The sequence below is a fragment of the Hippopotamus amphibius genome, chromosome 12 (assembly GCF_030028045.1).
Source record: "Hippopotamus amphibius kiboko isolate mHipAmp2 chromosome 12, mHipAmp2.hap2, whole genome shotgun sequence".
NCBI classification, from domain to species: Eukaryota; Metazoa; Chordata; class Mammalia; order Artiodactyla; family Hippopotamidae; genus Hippopotamus; species Hippopotamus amphibius.
This window is the reverse complement of record NC_080197.1, coordinates 26,174,795-26,194,195: the sequence shown is the minus strand read 5'-3', so window position 1 is coordinate 26,194,195 and position 19,401 is coordinate 26,174,795. Positions and strand designations below refer to the sequence as shown.

The 19,401-nt window shown below is 38.5% G+C and overlaps 1 protein-coding gene and 1 pseudogene across 3 annotated transcripts in view; one reads left to right on the top strand and one right to left on the bottom strand.

Moving 5' to 3' along the window:
• The window catches only part of CBFA2T2 (CBFA2/RUNX1 partner transcriptional co-repressor 2), a 155,613-nt gene that overhangs the window by 49,341 nt on the left and 86,871 nt on the right, over window positions 1–19,401 (top strand). The gene's annotated exons all lie outside the window — the stretch shown is intronic.
• Window positions 14,585–15,710, bottom strand: LOC130832921 (glyceraldehyde-3-phosphate dehydrogenase-like; annotated as a pseudogene). The gene has a single exon (XR_009048400.1). The product of XR_009048400.1 is annotated as a glyceraldehyde-3-phosphate dehydrogenase-like (transcript).

Sequence of the window (19,401 nt, the reverse complement as noted above, 5' to 3'; positions counted from 1 at the left end):
CAGTTTAGCAAGTACACATGTACTTTTAATTTTACATTTCCGTTTAAGTAGAACATTCTTTCTTTTCTTTTTTTTTTTTTTTACAGATGGCATTTTTTTTTCTTGTTTTTTCTTTTTTCATTATTTTTCAAAAAAAGTTTTTAAATTTTTGGCAGTGTCGGGTCTTTGTTGCAGCACACATGATCTTTGTTGCTTCGCTGGGCTCCAGAGTGCCTGGGCTTTGTAGTTTGCGGCACTTGGGCTCTCTGGTTGAGGTGCTTGGGCTTAGTAGTTGCAGCACGTGTGCTTAGTTGTACCATGGCATGTGGGATTTTAGTTCCCCGACCGGGGATTGAACCCGTGTCCCCTGCGTTGGAAGGCAGATTCTTAACCACTGGACCACCAGGGAACTTCTAAAACATTATTCTTTATATTAATTTAAAAATAAAAAATAAATAAATAAATAAAAAGATTTTGGGTGGTTAAGACTCCACCCTTCCACTGGAGAGGGCACGGTCAATCCTTGGTTGGGGGACTAAGATCCCACATTTCAAAAGATGAGATAAAATAATTTTGGTTTTGGGTAAAGAGTAGATTGAAATTTTATGTGTTAAATTAAAAAAACTATAACCTGGGGCTTTCCTGGTGGTGCAGTGGTTAAGAGTCCACCTGCCAATGCAGGGGACACGGAGTCGAGCCCTGGTCTGGGCCGATCCCACGTGCCGCGGAGCCACTGGGCCCGTGTGCCACAACTACTGAGCCTGCGCTCTAGAGCCCATGAGCCACAACTGTTGAGCCCGTGTGCTGCAACTACTGAAGCCTGTGCACCTAGAGCCTATGCTCTGCAACAAGAGAGGCCACCGCAGTAAGAAGCCTGTGCACTGCAATGAAGAGTAGCCCCTGCTTTCTACAACTACAGAAAGCCCACGCACAGCAATGCAGACCCAATGCAGCCAATAAATTAAAAAATAAAATTAAAAAAAAGTCCTTAAAAAAAACTATAACCTGATGCTTGAAATGAAATATAATATTGTTTTTGTTTTTAAATGACAAATCAAGAAAGATTCCAAATATGCAAGTAAAGACTATCCATGATGGGGAATTCCATGGCAGTTAGGGCTCTGCGCTTTCACTGCCGATCCCTAGTTAGGGAACTAAAATCCCACAAGCCACTCAGTGTGGCCCAAAAAGAAAAAAAAAAAAAAGACTATCCACGATGAAAAGTAAGTTGACTGTAAGCATCAGTGTTTATTAATTTGTTATTTTTTGACATCATTGTTTGAAGATCTAGAGTCATCTTTATGTGCTGGATTAGAGATTTGATCTGATGAATCCAACTCAAAGGTCTGGATCTGAAGCATATTTGTAGAATCATTTTTATGCTTCTCAATTTTATATTATATATTTACTTTATATTTAAGTTTCTTACACCTTGTCTTTTAGCAGTGGCCCATTGTAGATATGAAATGAATATTATTGCATGACTAAAAATGACATAATAACTTAATGTTCAACATCATAGCAATAGTTGTGACCATCAGAGTAAGAAGCCAAAGGAGAGACTGTCATGAGCATCTTCATTAGAAGTTCATAGACTGCTGCACATGTTCACTTAATACCCATAGCAGGGTCTTGCCTGGTGGTCCAATGGTTAAGAATCCGCCTTCCAATGCAGGGGACATGGGTTCGATCCCTGGTTGGGGAACTAAGATCCTACATGCCGCAGGGCAACTAAGCCTGCGTGCCACAACTAGAGAGCCTGTGCACTGCAACTAAGACCCAACGCAGCCAAAAATAAATAAATAAATTTTTTTTTTTAAAAAAGGACACAATAGAGTTCTCAAACTGTTCTGTTGTGAATGTGGTTTTTTTTTCTTTTTGATAAGTGCTTATTTGATATAATAGAAAACTTATATTAAGTTGCAAGAATCATAAAAGGAACACTTGTTCACCAGTTGTTTACATTTGGCCCCATTTGCTTTATCATTGTGTATGTATTATGTATATAAAATTTTTTTAAACCACTTAAGAATGGTTTAAATGCCCCTTTTGCCCCTGAATGCTTAAATGTATATTTCCTAAAAACATACACTCTTACATGTGCACATTATCAAAAATTGATATTGACACAGTTCACAGACTACATTCAGATTTTATCAGTTATCCCAATAATGCCCTTTGTAGCTCCTGTACCACAATCCAGTCCAGTCCAGTCCAGGATCACTATACTTAATTGTCATGTCTCTTTAATCTTTTCTTATTCTGAAACAGTTCCTCAAGCCTGCTACCTGCCTCCCCCCCCCCCCACCTTTTTTTAAACGTTCTCCTTTCCTCTCACCTTCCCTCCCTCCCCCCCTTCTCTGTTTTTCCATCTTTTCAGTCTTTCTTGACCTTGGCAGTTTTGAAGAGTACAGAATGTTCTTCAGTGATCTGATGTTTCCTTACGATTAGATTTGGATTATGGATTTGGAGCTACAATGCTCTAGAAGTAAATGCTTCATTTAGGGAGGCATATGTTGTCAGTTTGTCCCAATATTGGTGATTGATATTAAATGTTAACCTTGTTTATTTTGTTAAAGTGAGTGTTTGCCATGTCCACTGCAAAGTTAGTATTTCCTCTTTGTGATCTTGAGACAATGTGTAGATATCCTGATTTTCATCAACTTTCTATTTACTAGTCTACCATGGTGATTTTTCTGCTTCCATCATTCTTTCTGTATTTACAAGTTGGTATCTACTAGGAATAGCTTTCTTTTCTTCCTTATTGATTGATTTTTAAAATTCAATTTTTATTTCACGTATTATGCTTTAATCCATTACTACCATTTATTTTGATGCTCAGATCGTTTCACAGTTGACTATGGTAGCCCCTTCTAACTGACATCAATATTTTTTCGACATGTCCCCATCATTTCTGAGTAGTCTTATTTTCTTGTACAAGATGTTGCCTGCTTATCTCGTATTTTCCCTACCCTACCCATTTCTCCAAGGAGCCCTGCTTTTAGTAGAAAATGTGGTTTAGAAATCAGGATCTGAATATAAGATGCATTCATTGCTACAAGGTGTCATTGCTTCTAGACCCTCCCAGCAAACAGCTAGGAAGTATATGTATGAATGTGTTTGTATGTATATTTCTATGTCTGTGTGTTTTTACTGTGTTTTCCAATTCAAATCTACCACCTGGGGGCATATTCTAACTTTCCTATAGGAGGATATTAAAATTAAAAAAAAGAAAACAACCCCTCTACAAATTTTGTTGTAAAGCAACCAACTGAGCATCTTTGTTCACTATTTCTGATAGATTGTACTGTCATCCTTTATTTTTAAAAATTGATGGGGTATCGGGGCTTCCTAGGTGGCGCAGTGGTTAAGAATCCGCCTGCCAATGCAGGGGACACAGGTTCGATCCCTGCTCCAGGAAGATCCCACATGCCACGGAGCAACTAAGCCCGTGTGCCAAAAAAACAAACAAACAAACAAAAATTGATGGGGTATCAACTCATGATATAGTCAGTGAGATAAATGAATATGTTGGTACCACATTAAACCTCATGTCAGACTTTAATTTGTTTTGTCTGTTACTTTAAAAAACTGTCCCAATCAACCTGCCAACTTCATCTGTAATTTGACACACTATTTAAAGAAATCAGTCTTTTTTTTTTAATTTTGTATTATGGAAAATATAAAATAGACCTAAAAATGGGCCCTCATGTACGTAAACACCATGCTACAATAATCACCAACTCAGCTTCTCTTGAAGGACATTCTAGACAGCATATAAACTTATCAATAACAATATCTACCTATCTCTTAAGAGATAAGGACTTTTCTTAGAAATATAATTACAAATATTTTACTTTAAACGTTTAAAATAATTCCTTAATATAATTATCTAGTGAGTCTTAAAAATTTCCCAGTTATTTGATAGGTTATTTTTTACAGTTGTTTTTTTCAAATCAGAATCCAAATAATATTGCATTTAAGTCTTTTATTTCTCTTTTAATTTATAGGTTCTCCTCCAACTCCCTTCCTCTATCTTATCTTTTTTCCTATAAATCTGGGTTGTTTGCACTATAGATTTCTTCACATTCTGGACTTTGCTAGTTGCACTCCCGTGCTGTCATTAATATGTTCCTATGTCCCCTCAATGTCTGATAAATTAGTTGTTTGATCTAGGGGCTTAATCGGATTTAGATTTACTTTTTTTTGGTCATGAATGCTTCACAGGTGGTAGTATACTTCCATTAGGAGGCACATTAATGTCCATATATATCTCATACTAGTGGCGATTGATTCATTACCTAGGTTAATTTTTCATTAGGGATTTGCAAAATGATCATATTGTAAGTACAGTCATACCTCAGAGGTAATTGCAGGTTCGGTTCCAGACCAGTGCAATAAAGTGAATATCGAAATAAAGCAAGTCACACAAATTTTTTGGTTTCTCAGTGCATATAAATGTTGTTTACACTATACAGTAGTCTGTTAAGTGTGTGGTAGCATTATGCCTAAAAAAAGTACATACCTTAATTAAAAAATAGTTTATTGGTAAAAAATACTAATCATCACCTGACAGTGCAAGATTGCCACAATCATTCAATTTGTTAAAAAAAAAAAGTAGTATCTGCAAAGTGCAATAAAATGAGATATGCCTGTATATATAATTTTTTCATTTTAGTTGGATTATTTCAATAGGGATCAATTTTCACCAAGTATTTGTTTACCTAGAGGTACAGCTCATATAGGAAATCAGGTAAGATGCTTGATATACTGGTTTCAGAATAATGAATTGGTTCCCTAGTTTCCTTGAAAAGTGAACAATTAGCTTTTTTAAAAACCATTATGAAGTCATGAATTTAAACATTTTGTTGTGTTTCAGTCCATCACAGTTATTATTTTTTACTGATGCTCAAATTATCCCATTTTAGTTAGGGGGAGCCTCTTCAAGTGGGCTTCTAAGTTCCTTGGACACAATTCCAAAAGACTTAGATAGCTTATACACGAACTTGGTGTACCCCCCCCCCCCAAAATATAAATAAATTAAAAAAAAAAAAAAGACTTAGCTTAATTTCTTCCTTCCTTCCCTCCCTGTGTCATCGTGTCTTCGTTGCTGCCCTCGGGCTTTCTCTAGTTGTGGTGAATGGGAGCTACTCTTCTTTGAGGTGCACAGGCTTCTCATTGTGGTGGCTTCTCTTGTTGCAGAGCACGGGTTCTAGGTGCACGGGCTTCAGCATTAGTTGCAGCACGTGGGCTCAGTAGTTGTGGCGCATGGGCTTAGTTGCTCTGTGACACATGGGATCTTCCTGGAACAGGGATCAAAACCTTGTTCCCCGCATTGACAGGCAGATTCTTCTTCTTCTTCTTCTTCTTTTTTTTAATATTTATCTATTTATTGGCTGCATTGGATCTTCATTGCTGCACACGGGCATTCTCTAGTTGTGGCAAGCAGGGGCTACTCCTCGTTGTGGTGCATGGGCTTCTCATTATGGTGGCTTCTCTTGTTACAGAGCACAGGCTCTAGGTTCACAGGCTTCAGCAGTTGTGGCACATGGGCTCAGCAGTTGTGGCTCATGGGCTTAGTTGCTCTGTGGCATGTGGGATCTTCCCAGACCAGGGCTTGAACCCGTGTTCCCTGCTTTGGCAGGCGGATTCTTAACCACTGCACCACCAGGGAAGCCCCAAGGCTGGTTCTTTGAAGGGCGTCCATCATCATCTGTGAGCAGACCCCTGGGGCCAGGCACCCTCTTTGAGCCAGGAAGGGTCCCCGCCCCCCCCCACTTGTACCCCCAGCCCCTGAGCCCTCACCAGTGACCCTCAAATTGCCATCCTTGGGTTCTCAGGGCAGGATTTCTCACTGGGGCCTGTGTCCGGTCAATCCTGCCTGTGTACCACAGTGGCAGGCAGATTCTTAACCGTTGCACCATCAGGGAAGTCCTTGATTTCTGATATGACAAGTTTTGTACATTTCCTGCCCTATACCCGGAGTCAACTGTTTTTCTAAAGAGCCCTGCTTCCTTTTAGTGGGAAATGGTATTTAGGACCCATAGTCTGGGTGCTAGAGTGAAAGAACCATCTTTTCTTTCCCCATTTAAAAATAATAATAAATACTTATTCTGCACTTCCTATAGGTCAGAATTTCAAGGTAGTTTAGCCGGATGGTAGTGGTTAGTTATGTGGACAAGTTGATGCTGGCATTGGCAAGAGATTTCAATTCTTCACCATGTGGACATCTTGGGGCTGCTTAAGTCTTTATAACATGGTGGCTGGCTTCTCCCAGAGCTAGTGATCCAGGACAGCCAGTAGCATCTTTTGATTCATTTACTTACTAGACAATAGAGTATAGTCTAGTAGAAACTGTGAACCCAGACTTCCTGGTGCTGACACTCACTAGCTATGTGGGTTAAGTAACAACATTATGTGATTCTTTGTGCTTTACTTTCCTTAGCTACAACATTGAGATAATGGTAGTACTTAGAGGCTGTATAATATAGGGTCTTTGTGAAGATTCAGACAATTAGAACAGTCTCTGACACTTCGCACGCGTGGCAAGTACTAAGCCTGCTGCTGCTGTTGCTACTACGACCACCACCACTGGGATGAACTAAAGACCTGAAACTTAGTCAGTGAGTTGCCCTTGACAGAAATAGTCTTTCCTCTTATTTGCCAAAAATTGCCATGACAGAAAAATTGTTTACAGATTCCAGATATCCCAAGTATGATAGAAGATTAAAGGTTAGAGAATTATAGCCACACCTGTTTGATTGCGTGCACAGAGGATCTTTCATTCCTAATCTGTGTTCATGGAGATTTTAGTGCAGATATGTGTTGATGTAATGTGACCAGGAAGCAGCCAAACACTCCCCCCACCCTTTAACTTTTCATTTTAAAATATATATTTTCAGGGAGTTGCAAAAAAAAAAAAAAAAGTAAAGGAGGTCCAATGGTCCATCCACTTTACCTCAATGGTAATATCTTGCGTAACTATAGTACAGTGTCAGTTTTCAATGATCAATTTTTATTTAGCAGAAATTGAGCAGCTATTATATGCTAAGTATTTAGAGGTATAAGTGATTAAACTCTGACCATGAACAGTTCATTCTTTCTGGGTTCTCATTGTTATATGTCTAAATAGATATTTTGGCTCTTCATTGTTGAAACTTGCATTAGCAGCCTCTTTAATGTTAAACATTATGTTATTTCTCACAGCCATGTTTGCCTTGTCTTAAAGCAGTTTTTTGCATTGTGTCTCCATCTTTCATTTATAATCTTTACAGCATCAGAACCATGTTGCCTTCATTGTCTTATTTTAATCACGTGCCAGTTTTGCAGTGCTACCAAGTCTGGATCTGAGAGGCAGCTTGCGTGAATCATTTACATATATTTCTGTTAATACTCCTCAAATTAATTCGCAACTTTACATTTTTCACCCAATTACATGTTCATTTTTAATAATTCATTTGAAGAAGGAATTTTTCATAGGCAGGATTTTAAAATTGGCTCAAAGAGCAGAGCTGTTAAACAATAGCAGAAACCAGACAATATGTAGGACTTTAAATAGTAAATGTTAAACATATGAATGTTCCCAAAAATATGAGTTGGTGTGTCAATGTGTGTCTCTACATGTTACTCCATTAGGGACTTGCACAGATAGGTTTTGCACAATATCCTTGCTGTTATTGTCAGCCATAAACAAATTACACGTATTAAACAAGTTAATGTCAGATTGGCCAGGAGCCACTGGGAGGTGTGTACTTAGTGACATCAGCTGGCAAAGAGCCCTGGTAACAGGGAGGGTTGGAAGGGTAGTGGAGGGAGAGGAAGCAGGAGGGAGGGAGAAAAAGAGAGAGACAGAGAGACTGACTGTATCTGGGGATTCTGGCAAGGTGAAGAGCTGGTCTGTTTGGCAGGACCTTCCCATCTGGGATCCATCTGTGTTTCCCTGGAATGGGACAGGCAGCTCTAGTCAGTGAGAAATCGCAGATGTGAGAGAGCTGACACATGTCCAGCTAATGAAAGAAGGAAGAAGGCTGGTCTCAGATTGAGCTTTGAAGATTAGGAGGAGAAAAAGAGGAGCTTTTATATATCTATTTCAAATAAATTTGGTATATTTTAAGAATCTGGATTGTTATAACCTGGGCATTTGGGGTAAGTACATTTTAATTTAGTTTGGGAGGCTAAAGTGGGCAATTCTCTGGCTTTCAAAGCTTTTCATTTCAGATTATGATGATATGAATGTTTTTGATATTTGATGAGAGTTCAGCCTTTAGCTACTCAGTGTTATTTTGATGCTTCATTTTGTTCATATTTCTGTATCATTTTTCATTTGCCACCTTTATATTTGAATGCCATGCTTTTTGAATGGAAACTTTAATCAGATGTAACATATGAATTCTATGGCCAGGAAAGTAGTCCCCCAAATATTTCGTTAAGGTATTCTACATTGAATCTTTCTGTGATGTTTTGAGGGAAGTTTTTTTCTCCTTTATTATGCATAATACAAATAGTGTTAAGAAAGATGGCTCATAAAATAGTCTTTCTTATTGTCACATTTTATTTCAATGTATTTGGGTGAATTACAACTAAAAGATATTACAACTAAAAGATACTTTTACTGTATTTAGCTCTTTTTTTCTTTATTACATTTTACTCTTATTCTGCTTTCTTCTGTTTACTTCCTATATGCGAAATAAATAACATCAAACCTGACTTGTGAGTTTGGAGTACTTTTGTGATGCAGTAAATTCATATGCACATAGCTACTGTATTCTAAAGTCCTTGCTAGTTTGTGGTGCATAATTTAGACTTTTGCTATTTCTGTACATTGTATTCATGTTTTCCAGGCCTCCAAATCCAGACAGCTATGGGAAGAGCATGGGTTTGGGAATTATACATACTATACAGCCATTATTCGATAATTCTCTAATCTCAAACAAGCTACTTATTCTCTTTGAGTCTCTGTTTTCTGGAATTCCTACCTTATGTCATTATTGGCAAAATTAGTCTGGCACATAGAAGGCATACAAGTTAGTTTCAGAACTTTCTAGATGTTCATTATTTTGCTGTCATTGGCTCCTAAACATGCATTTTTAACTTCAAACTTTTAGGCTAAGAATGGGTCTTATCTGTATAGTTTTCAGCATACTTTCTTCTCACTGTACCTACTTCCTAGATCATTTGTATCTGCTGTAAATGTCATATGCTTTATTTGTTAAGTCTCACTGTGATTGTAAATGATTTGGAAAGTATTCTAAGTATTGTAATGCAAATGAGCCTGTTTTATTATATCAGGACAGAACTTTGTTTCAATTATAGTTTTTTCCTTCAAAATTCAAATAGGAAGTTTAAAAAATACTTTTATTCCTTAAAATTCTTCAGTCTTCACTTAGGTCCATTGGGTAATTAAGAGGACAGGACAATACTATTCATTTTCTTCCTTCAGTTTTGCAGTCAGGTTTCTTGAGGTGGGGGGAGACTTTTTAAATGAACTGTTTTAATGAGTATTCTCTTATACCCAATTGACTAAATGATTTAGTAACAATTTTCGAGTTTCTTTTTTGACAGGTGCAATGTTCAGAATCTTTGGAGACTTGTCTGAACATTTGAGAGGATATAGGATTTATATTGAATTTACATGATACTCTTTCAGTGAGCCATCATTTTTCATTGTACTCTAGCAGACATGCTCCTAGGTTGAGTGGGGAGAAAATGACTTAATGCTGAAGTGTAGTATAGGCTGGAGTCTACTGTGAAGGGATTCACATACTGCCGCATGTCCTTCCTAGGAATACCTTTGATACTAGAGTTTCGAGAAACATAAGAAATGGTAAATAATATGCATTTTAATATGCGGAGCCACCCTGACTGTAAATGAAGGTGGTTTATTAAAAGTCCTATGAGGACCACACAGTTGAGGAGAATAGTTGCTTATTACTAAGGCAATAACCAATATTTTTGACTTGAATACTGGAGAAAATCGTAGTACTTTCTGAAGACTATGAAACCCTTCAGGAAGCTTTCCTACTATGAAAAGAGGAGAACTCCTAAATTGGCTGCCAGGAATGACCCAACCAAGGGTTTTTTCATAGCAAATCTCCGATTGGATTGAAGGTATATGATACAATAATGTCGATAAACTAGAGATGAAGATAATGACATTTAAATTGCATCTTTGGAACATAAAGAAAGAGTGCTTTTGAGTTTAAATGAACAGACTGCATACAAAACTGGAAGAATTCAAGTGGATCTGAAAGATTAGTTGGATCAGTTCATTGAAGGTTTTTAAGGCCACTCAGTGTTCATAAGTACCCAGTGATAACCTATTGAAAATGTTAGGATTGAAAAGGATCTTAATGATAATCTAGTCAATTGCATTATTTTATAGATAAGCAAAGTTGTGGGAAGGGTAGTAGAGTGGTAAAAAGTCTGTCTGGCCTAGAGTGTATTACCCTAGTTAGTAGCTGAGCTTGGACTGGAATTGTATCCTGAGTTTCCAGGATGTTGATTTTACAAATAATTTTTCACTGCCCGTTGTGTATACGATGGTAAGGGATAAAAAGTCTTCTGGAGGAGGTAAAATGTACACGAATGCATGGATTGGATAAGTCCTGGAAATTACTGCCAACTCAGGCAGTCAAGAAGACCTGCAAGAAGAGGTAGCATTTGATCAGAATTTACAAGGACAGGAAGGATGTGGACTCCTCGTTTTTTTGGAAGAAAGCACAGTGGATAGATGGAAAAGTTCACTTTCCATTAGATCCCAGTGCCTTAAATCAGACTTTGTCAGATGCATAGCTACATGGTGTTAATTTCTACTATGTTTTCAATTATGCCTAGCTGTTATTGCTGCCTTTCCAAATCTAAGAGTACTTGGTTGCTTCTGAGATAATTATCTATATATGTAATACTCCCCTTCCCCTTTTTAAAACTTATTATTTATACCAGGAACTCTATTAAGATGGACTGTATGGGTTGCTTAATTTTCCCTCCAAGTTCAAGTCAATAAATACAAGAATTAGTGGTGGCTGTGCCTTGCAGAAAAACAACCCACTATAACTGGTTTTTATATTCTCACTGGTTGATGGGCTTTTCAAACAGTGTTTAACTTTTAAGACCTATGTGGCATCATATTTATGCTGGGAAACTTAAAATGCATATGGATTTACTTTTCTAAAGCATGCCACAACCTGCAAAAGCAACTGTTTGTGCTTTGTTTAGAGCAACAGGTAGTAGAAATCCTGTTATCATTCAATCCTGAGCAGCTTGTTAGAGATGCCTGGCAAGGTGGAGTGCAGTTCTGTATAGAATATATATATGTACATATATCTGCAAGTTGCTTCTCATGGCTGGAGTTCTGAAGTAAACAGAATATGTATTTTCATTTGGTTATGGTAATTAGGACAGGTAGAGGAAAGGCAGCGAAAAGATTATGTGTAGGCTGTGTAACCGTGAATTAATTTAACCTTCACTACTAATCCCCAGTTTTCTCACCTGAAAAATGGAAGTGAAAATGGCTGTTATTGTGGGTTCTAAGAAATAAGTTAGAAAATAAAAGCATGATGCGCACTGCATTAATACTCAGTAAGATTTACCTTTCCATGTGATTTTTCTCAGACCCTCTAACAAGGAAGTCACAGTAACTAAAGACTTAGTTAAAATGTGCTTCTTGCATTTTCAATAAGCCTCTCTTCAAACTGACAGGGGAACCAACCGTGCTTCCTTAACTAATTCTTAGTCATGGGAGAAGGGTGCGTGTAGAGAATGCAGCAGCCTTAAAAACTCAAACCTGTTGCTGTATGGCAAGCTGTTAATATTTAGGGACCTTGCGTTACTTACCCTGCTGGAAGAGCTGGGGGATGGGCCGCTTTGAGGGTGACAGATGTGCCCTCTGCTGCCAGCGGGCGCGTGCCGTCTCTGTCCCTCTGCTCCCAGCACCAGGTGCAGCCATTGTTCTGACTGGTCTCTCTTCATCCGGCCTCGTCTGTTACTCTGCTCTTTCTAGCTCATTGTTTCTGTAGGAAATTAGCATTAAAAACCCATCTGAAACCCCCATGTCCCTCAACTGCAGGTGACTGTTATTGGCCCCAGCTGCCACCCTTGCGCTTGATTACTTCCATATGGGTCTGTGCAAAGAAGTAGTAGCCATTTATTGATTTCCACCACAACCCCCCACCTCTATTACTCAAAGTATAATACCCTGAAATCTATTAGACCCCCAATAGGCTGTATAGCTCAGTTGGCACTACAACGGTGATGAACGTTTTACAAGCAAAACTAATTATACCCTCTTTCTCCCCCTTTACCACCTCCTACCTAAATATTAAACGTAAAAAACCAAAGTATCATAAATGGAATAGTAAATCTTTTAAATGTCTGGAGATAAATCTCTTTTTGAGTAGTAAAGCTTTTAGACTTTGGATGGGCTTTTATGGAAAATTTTAGTCATTGCTTTAAATATTTCATACCACACCCATAACATTCAAGCAAACCATGGCCCAGTAGGCCCCTAGGGTGGGGGTGGGGGGCACAAACATTTTGGTCATCTGCTTTTTGGTTTATTAAATTTAATCGGGGCGGGCAGTATGTTAGGAAAGGGGCCAAGTTTTAAATGATAATGTTTTGTGGGAAAACTGCATGCATTTAGAATGAGTTAAGTCCTCTGATTTTGCATTTGTTGTTTGTCCCTCTGTGTTTGCACAAGTGGATGTTCCAGTTTATTTACTCCAGTAAATACCGCAGTGGGGAGGTTCGTGTCCTAGACTTTTCTTCCTTCATCAGTAAACAAATTAAGTGTTCCATTTTGGTTATTAGACTAAATCAAGATTATATTCTCAAACAGGTTACCAGACTTACAACCCTAAATCAAAATTGTTACCTTGACAAATTCACTACCCTCATCAGTAGACGGAATCTGTTCCTGGTAGCCTTTACAAGTAAACAACTCAGGAAAATTTAGGGGGAGGTCATAGGCTAAGATATTTTGACTGCTGAGTTTTTGGTTGTGCCAACCCAATCTTAAAGTAAAATCTTGAGTTTACAATATTTCAAATTGTTATTTAATAATTCTGATATATAAAGTAACAATTTCAGTATTTCAAATTTAGCTTTGTAGTGCCTACATCATAAATACAGAACTTAAGACCATTTCTGTTGGAGGAATATCCTTTTGCCTTTCTTCTTTTTTTCCTTTTCTCTTCTCTTCTCTTCTGGAATTTGAAGTTTTAAAAGTTTGTAGAGCCCCTGGCAGCCAGCATTTTACCTGATAGCTCCTTTGGAGGCAAGCCTCCAGGTAGAGCTGTGTGATTACACTTAGAATGGTTTAGGATTTGTCATTTTTGAAGAGTCTTTGAGAGCTTTTAAGTTTGTCCCTCATTTAAGCAGTGGAGAAATGGAAGATTAGAGAGCTCAGGAGAGAGTTGAGATTTGAAACTGTCTTCTGACTCCAAATTGAAGTGTGGTGCTAGTGAAAGTTAGGACTGATTGTAAGCATGATACTGCTGCAGATGTTACTGTCTTGAAGTGTGTATGTGTATTCTTCATTTTCCTTCTTGTTGCTCATGAAGAACGGGATTTTCCTTTAGTGGCCTGTCTGAAGAGAAGCATGATTCTTCTTTTACTCTACTGTAGGAAAAGAAATTGGCAATCTAGTGTGAGACACATTTTCTCTTCATCCCTTTAAACGACGTAAGTTGTACTGTACCATTCCTGAGGCCCGTGCCATGATGATGCCGACAGGAGCTTTGTTTTTGAATGAGAATTGTGATTTCAAAAGCAGTGTTCTTCAGTTGTCCCAAGTAGAGAAGCATGGCAAATGGCCATGTGTGCTTTTTATTGCCCAAATCACTATTTATGGTAGGGATTCTTCAACAGGGCTGGGATTGGGGTGAGGAAACTGAGATACCTAGGTGAAATACTTGAGGCACTCACTCCCAGGGTTGCTCCTGCACTTAAATTTTGGGCCCTGGCACCTCACTTGCTTCACTCCTGTCCTGGCCCAGCTCTTCAGTAATGTCTAAAGTAGGAGGAGGATGGGAGACTAGGTGTAACTGATCTCTTTTATTTCGGAAACTCAATAGAATTAAAGTGTTTCCCCGTTTTTCCAGTGAAGGGAACAATCTCTGAAACCTGATTTTTTAAAAGTGTGTTTGGAAGAGGGGCAGGAGAACTTATGGTTTGTCTTGGGAATTTTGGTTTTGGGAGTCAATTTTAAATACTTTAGTACACATTTTTGAAGGTTTTTCAACTTTTTTGGTTTGTTTCTTTTTAATGTAATACTTTATTCTGTTTTCTTACATTTTGCATACACAAATCAATACCTACACTTAATTGAATAAATGAAAATAGTTGGGTATGAGGATAGACATTAGAGGATATTCCACACTTCATATTTTCTGCTCTTTTGAGGGTGATTGCTTAATATCCTTTAACTGCAGTCTGCAGTCTCATCTTCCTATGGCTTTACTCCTATCTATATGCTCATGACTCCCAAGTTTGTATCTTTTTTTTTTTTCTGGTTACAGTGTACTTTATTGACGGCACATAACAAGGTAGGGCTCCCTAAGCCCCTCGCCTTCTTCAGGGTGTCTGGGATGGAAGCTGTGTGGAGGTTGGGAGATTCTCAGTGTGTTGGAGGATCGAGTTGGGGCAGGGACTCACCAGTAGCTGAGGACCTCTCTCTTCCTCTCATGCTCTTGCTGGGGCTGGTCGTCCAGGGACTCTCACTTCTTGGAGGCCATTTGGACCATGAGGTCCACCACCCTGTTGCTGTAGCCGAATTCATTGTCGTACCAGGAAATGAGCTTGACAAAGTGGTCATTGAGGGCAATGCCAGCCTCACCATCGAAGGTGGAAGAGTGAGTGTCACTGTTGAAGTCGCAGGAGACAACCTGGTCCTCAGTGTAGCCCAGGATGCCCTTGAGGGAGCCATCCGATGCCTGCTTCACCACCTTCTTGATGTCCTCATATTTGGCAGGTTTCTCCAGGCAGCAGGTCAGATCCATGACTGACATGTTGGGGGTGGGGACGCAGAAGGCCATGCCGGTGAGCTTCCCATTCAGCTCAGGGATGACCTTGCCCACAGCCTTGGCAGTGCCAGTAGAAGCAGGGATGATGTTCTGGGCAGCCCCTCGGCCATCACACCACAGCTTCCCAGAGGGGCCATCCACGGTCTTCTGGGTGGCAGTGATGGCGTGGATCGTGGTCATGAGTCCTTCCACGATGCCGAAGTGGTCATGGATGACTTTGGCCAGGGGGGCCAAGCAGTTGGTGGTGCAGGAGGCATTGCTGACAATCTTGAGGAAGTTGTCATACTTCTCATGGTTCACACCCATCACAAACATGGGGGCATTGGTAGAAGGGACAGAGATGATGACCCTCTTGGCTCCGCCCTTCCAGTGAACCCCGGCCTTCTCCATGGTGGTGAAGACACCAGTGGACTCCAGCACATACTCAGCACCAGCATCACCCCATTTGATGTTGGCAGGATCTCACTCCTGGAAGATGGTGATGGGCTTTCCATTGATGACAAGCTTCACGTTCTCAGCCTTGACTGTGCTGTGGAACTTGCCGTGGATGGAGTCATACTGGAACATGTAGACCATGTAGTAAAGGTCAATGAAGGGGTCATTGATGGCGGCAACGTCCACTTTGCCAGAGTTAAAAGCAGCCCTGGTGACCAGGCGCCCGATATGACCAAATCCATTCACTCTGACCTTTACCATCTTGTCTCAGGGATGCAGCTGGCACTGCACAGAGGATGCGGCTGTCTGTCTAACGGGAAGTAGCAGAGAGCCCCAAATTTATATCTTTAGATAATATTTGTCTTTTGAACTCCAGAATCATCTCATCTCACTGCCTAATGAACATTTCCACATATGTCAGACTTGTTGATTGTGCTGTTCAAGTATGCTATAGCTATAGTAATTTTCTAATTTTATTAGTTTTAGGAAAGATGTGTTAAAACTTTTCACTGTGATTGTGTTTTCCGTTTCTCTTTGCAATTCTGTCAAATTTTTTTTTTTGAACCTGTGTTGTTGGGTACGTACTCTGTCCAGGATTATTATATTTTCCTAATGAATCATTCCTTTATCATTTAGATAATGACCTTTTTGGTCCCCAATAGTGCTTTTTGAATTAAAGCCTATTTTCTCTAATATTAATATTGCTACTTCATTTGCCTTTTTTCACTATTTTTTCTTAACCTTTCAGTATTGTTATGGTTTTAACATGAGTCTTATGAATATCAAATATGCAGATTTTATTTGTTTGAATTCAGTCTAAAAATATTCTTTTACTTGGTAACCTTGGTCTATTTATTTTCAATGGGTTACTATTGTATTTGGACTTATTAGTATAATTCTAGGGTTTTTTATTTTTCTTTAGTTCCGTTCTTTCCTCTTTTCCTTGGAGATTGAAAAATGTATCCTATATATTTGTTTGGATGTCACATTTCCATTATTTTGATGGTTACTCTTAAAATTTTAATATGTATACTTAAACTCTAAAACATTAATTCACATACCCCCTTTTTTTCTTCTTTTTGAACAGAGATCTTAGAACACTTCAAATTTAACAACTTCTCAGTATATTACTGCTGTCTAGGATTTTACTTCCACCTTGTGTTTTTTACTCACCCCTAATCAAAAGAAAATTACTATTATTATTTTTATAACTAATATTAATTTAGGTTTGCTAACATTTATTTCAAATTATCTGTTCATATTTCATCATTATAATTTTTCCTTCTAGGTTAATTTTCCTTCCTGCCAAAGTACCTCTGTTAACAGTTCTTAGAGAAATAGTCTGTTAGTGGAGTCAGCAGGGGCTACTCTTCGTGTGGTGCTCAGGCTTCTTATTGCGGCGGCTTCTCTTGTTGCGGAAAATGTGCTCTAGGTACGTGGGCTTTAGTAGTTTCGGTATATGGGCTCAGTAGTTGTGGCACGTGGGCTTCATTGTTCCATGGCATGTGGGATCTTCCCAGACCAGGGATCGAACCCGTGTCCCCGCACTGGCAGGCAGATTCTTAGCCACTGCACCACCAGGGAAGTCCTGAAAGTATCTTTATTTCACCTTTACTTGAATGATGGTTAACTGAGTTTTAGATGGTAAATGCTAATAGTTAATTTCTATCGGCACTTGGGAATGGTGATTTCCGATTTCTGGAGATCTAAAATCCTCTTCCAGTCAAGTTGGTTTTGCTCCTTTGTTCTGTTTTTTCCTCTCTATTTGCTTTTAAGATTTTATTCTTGGGCTTTGGTATTCTGCAGTTATACTATGATGAGATAAATTGTGGATTTATTTGGTGCCCAGGATTTAGTGTACTCCTTTAATCTGAGGATACAGGTCTTCAGTTCTGAAAAGTTTTTGTCCCTGATCTCTTTGAATAGTGTCTCCTTTCACCACTCTCATTTGCTCTTTTATCTCTTTCTAGATTTGCCCTAAATATATGTTGGACCCTCTTATGCTATTCTGCATGTTTGCTATCCTTTCTTTTCTATTTTTTACTTTATGGCTTTGTACTGCATTCTAGGTGATTTCTTTAGCTCTTATCTTCTAGTATTCCTTTTTTTTTTTTTTTTAATGGCCCCACCATGTGGCATGTGGAACTTCCCTACCAGAGATTGAATCTGTGCCCCCTGCAGTGAAAGCATGGAGTCTTAACCACCGGACCACCAGGGAAGTTCATCCTTCATTTTTAAATTCTGATATGCTTTTCAAAATGTGCACTGGGCATCTCCCGTCTAGAATTTTTATTTAATTCTTTTACAGATATGCTTTAAAAAAGAACCTGGGTCCTATTTTCTCATTTTCTTTTATCTCCTTAACCACCTTTTAAAAGTTAGATTAATTGAGGTATAATTTATGTACAGTAAAATTCACCCTTTTAGTTGTACAGTTTTATGAATTCTGATAGTCATGTAGCTACTACAGTCAAGGTATGGAACATTTTCATTAAATGTTCCTCAGAAGTTCCCTTGTGCCCCTTTATCATCAATCCGCCCCACCTTACTCCCTCATCCCAGCCCCTGGCAAACACTTATCGGTTCTCTGTCGCTATAGTTTTGCCTTTTCCATAGTGTCATATAAATGGAATCATACAGGATGTAGCCTTTTTGTCTGACTTCTTTCACTTACCATAATACATTTGAGAATTCATCCATATTGTTGCTCGTGTCAATAGTTTGTTTTCATGGCTGAGCAGTATTCCATTATGTAATAAAGTGACTAACCCTTCCGGTTTGTCCTAGTCCTAGAAGACTCCTCAGTTTTGCTATTTTGTATAAGTTTTAGAATAAGGTCTGTAGTTCAGATAGTGGTATGGTATTAATGTTAATTATTTTGGCAACTGTACTGTGGTTATATAAATGAATATTGTACCTCTTAGCAATTACAGACTGAAATATTTAAGGGTAAAGGGATATGATGTCTTTAGAGTACTTTCAAGTGGTTTAGAGAAAAATGTAGGTAGGTAGGTAGAGTGAATGGTTGGGTAAGTAGATGAATAGATAATATAAAAATTAGTGTATTTGGGTGATGGGTATCAAGGGAGTTCTTTGTACTGTTCTTGCAAATTTGTGATTATGTTTTAAGAAATGTTTTTAAGTTAGGATAAAAAAAATAGAGTACTGGGCAATAGATAACATTAATAAAAAAAGAGGCTGTGAAAGTGAATGGTCAGTTTAAGGCTGTCTGAAGAAGCAAACTGAGCTGTTGTCTGAATTACAATAAACAAGTAGCCTACTAGATATCAGATAGAAGAATATTTCAGACAGAGAAGAGCCTTGCAAAGAAGGTTTTATGGTGGGAATGAGCTTGATATGTTCAAAGAATAAAAAAATGGCCAGCGTAGTTATAATGTAGCAGATGATAAGAGGGTAAAGAGGAAGTTAGATAGGAGACAATTCCTGTAGAGCTTTGTAAGCCAGGGTGAGGCATTTGGATTTCATTCTTAAGAGTGAAAGGGCTATCAGTGGGTTCGTAATGTGATCTGAATTGTATTTTATAAGGATCACTCTTCCTGTGGTCAAGAGAAGGAGTTATATGGGAGGATGACTGAAAGCAACAAGACCAGAAGTAAAAAATAACTTTGGATTATGTTTATGGCATCAGAGATGGAGAGGAGATGATTGTGTTATGATTTGGAGGTAGGTTGAATTTTCCAAATTTGTTGATGGATTGAATGTTGAAGGAGGAAGAGGAGTACTTTCAAATAATTGTCATATTTGTCCTCATTGTTGTTCATCCATTCATTTAAATATTTATGAAGTGCCCATCGTGTGCCCAGGCACTCATCTAAGCATTGAAGTTACATCAGTGAATAAAGCAAAGACCCTGTCCTCATGGAGATTAAATTCTCCTGGGAGAGACAGTAAAGATGTTTAATAAGTAATATATATATGGTCTAAAATATATTTGTTTTATATATTT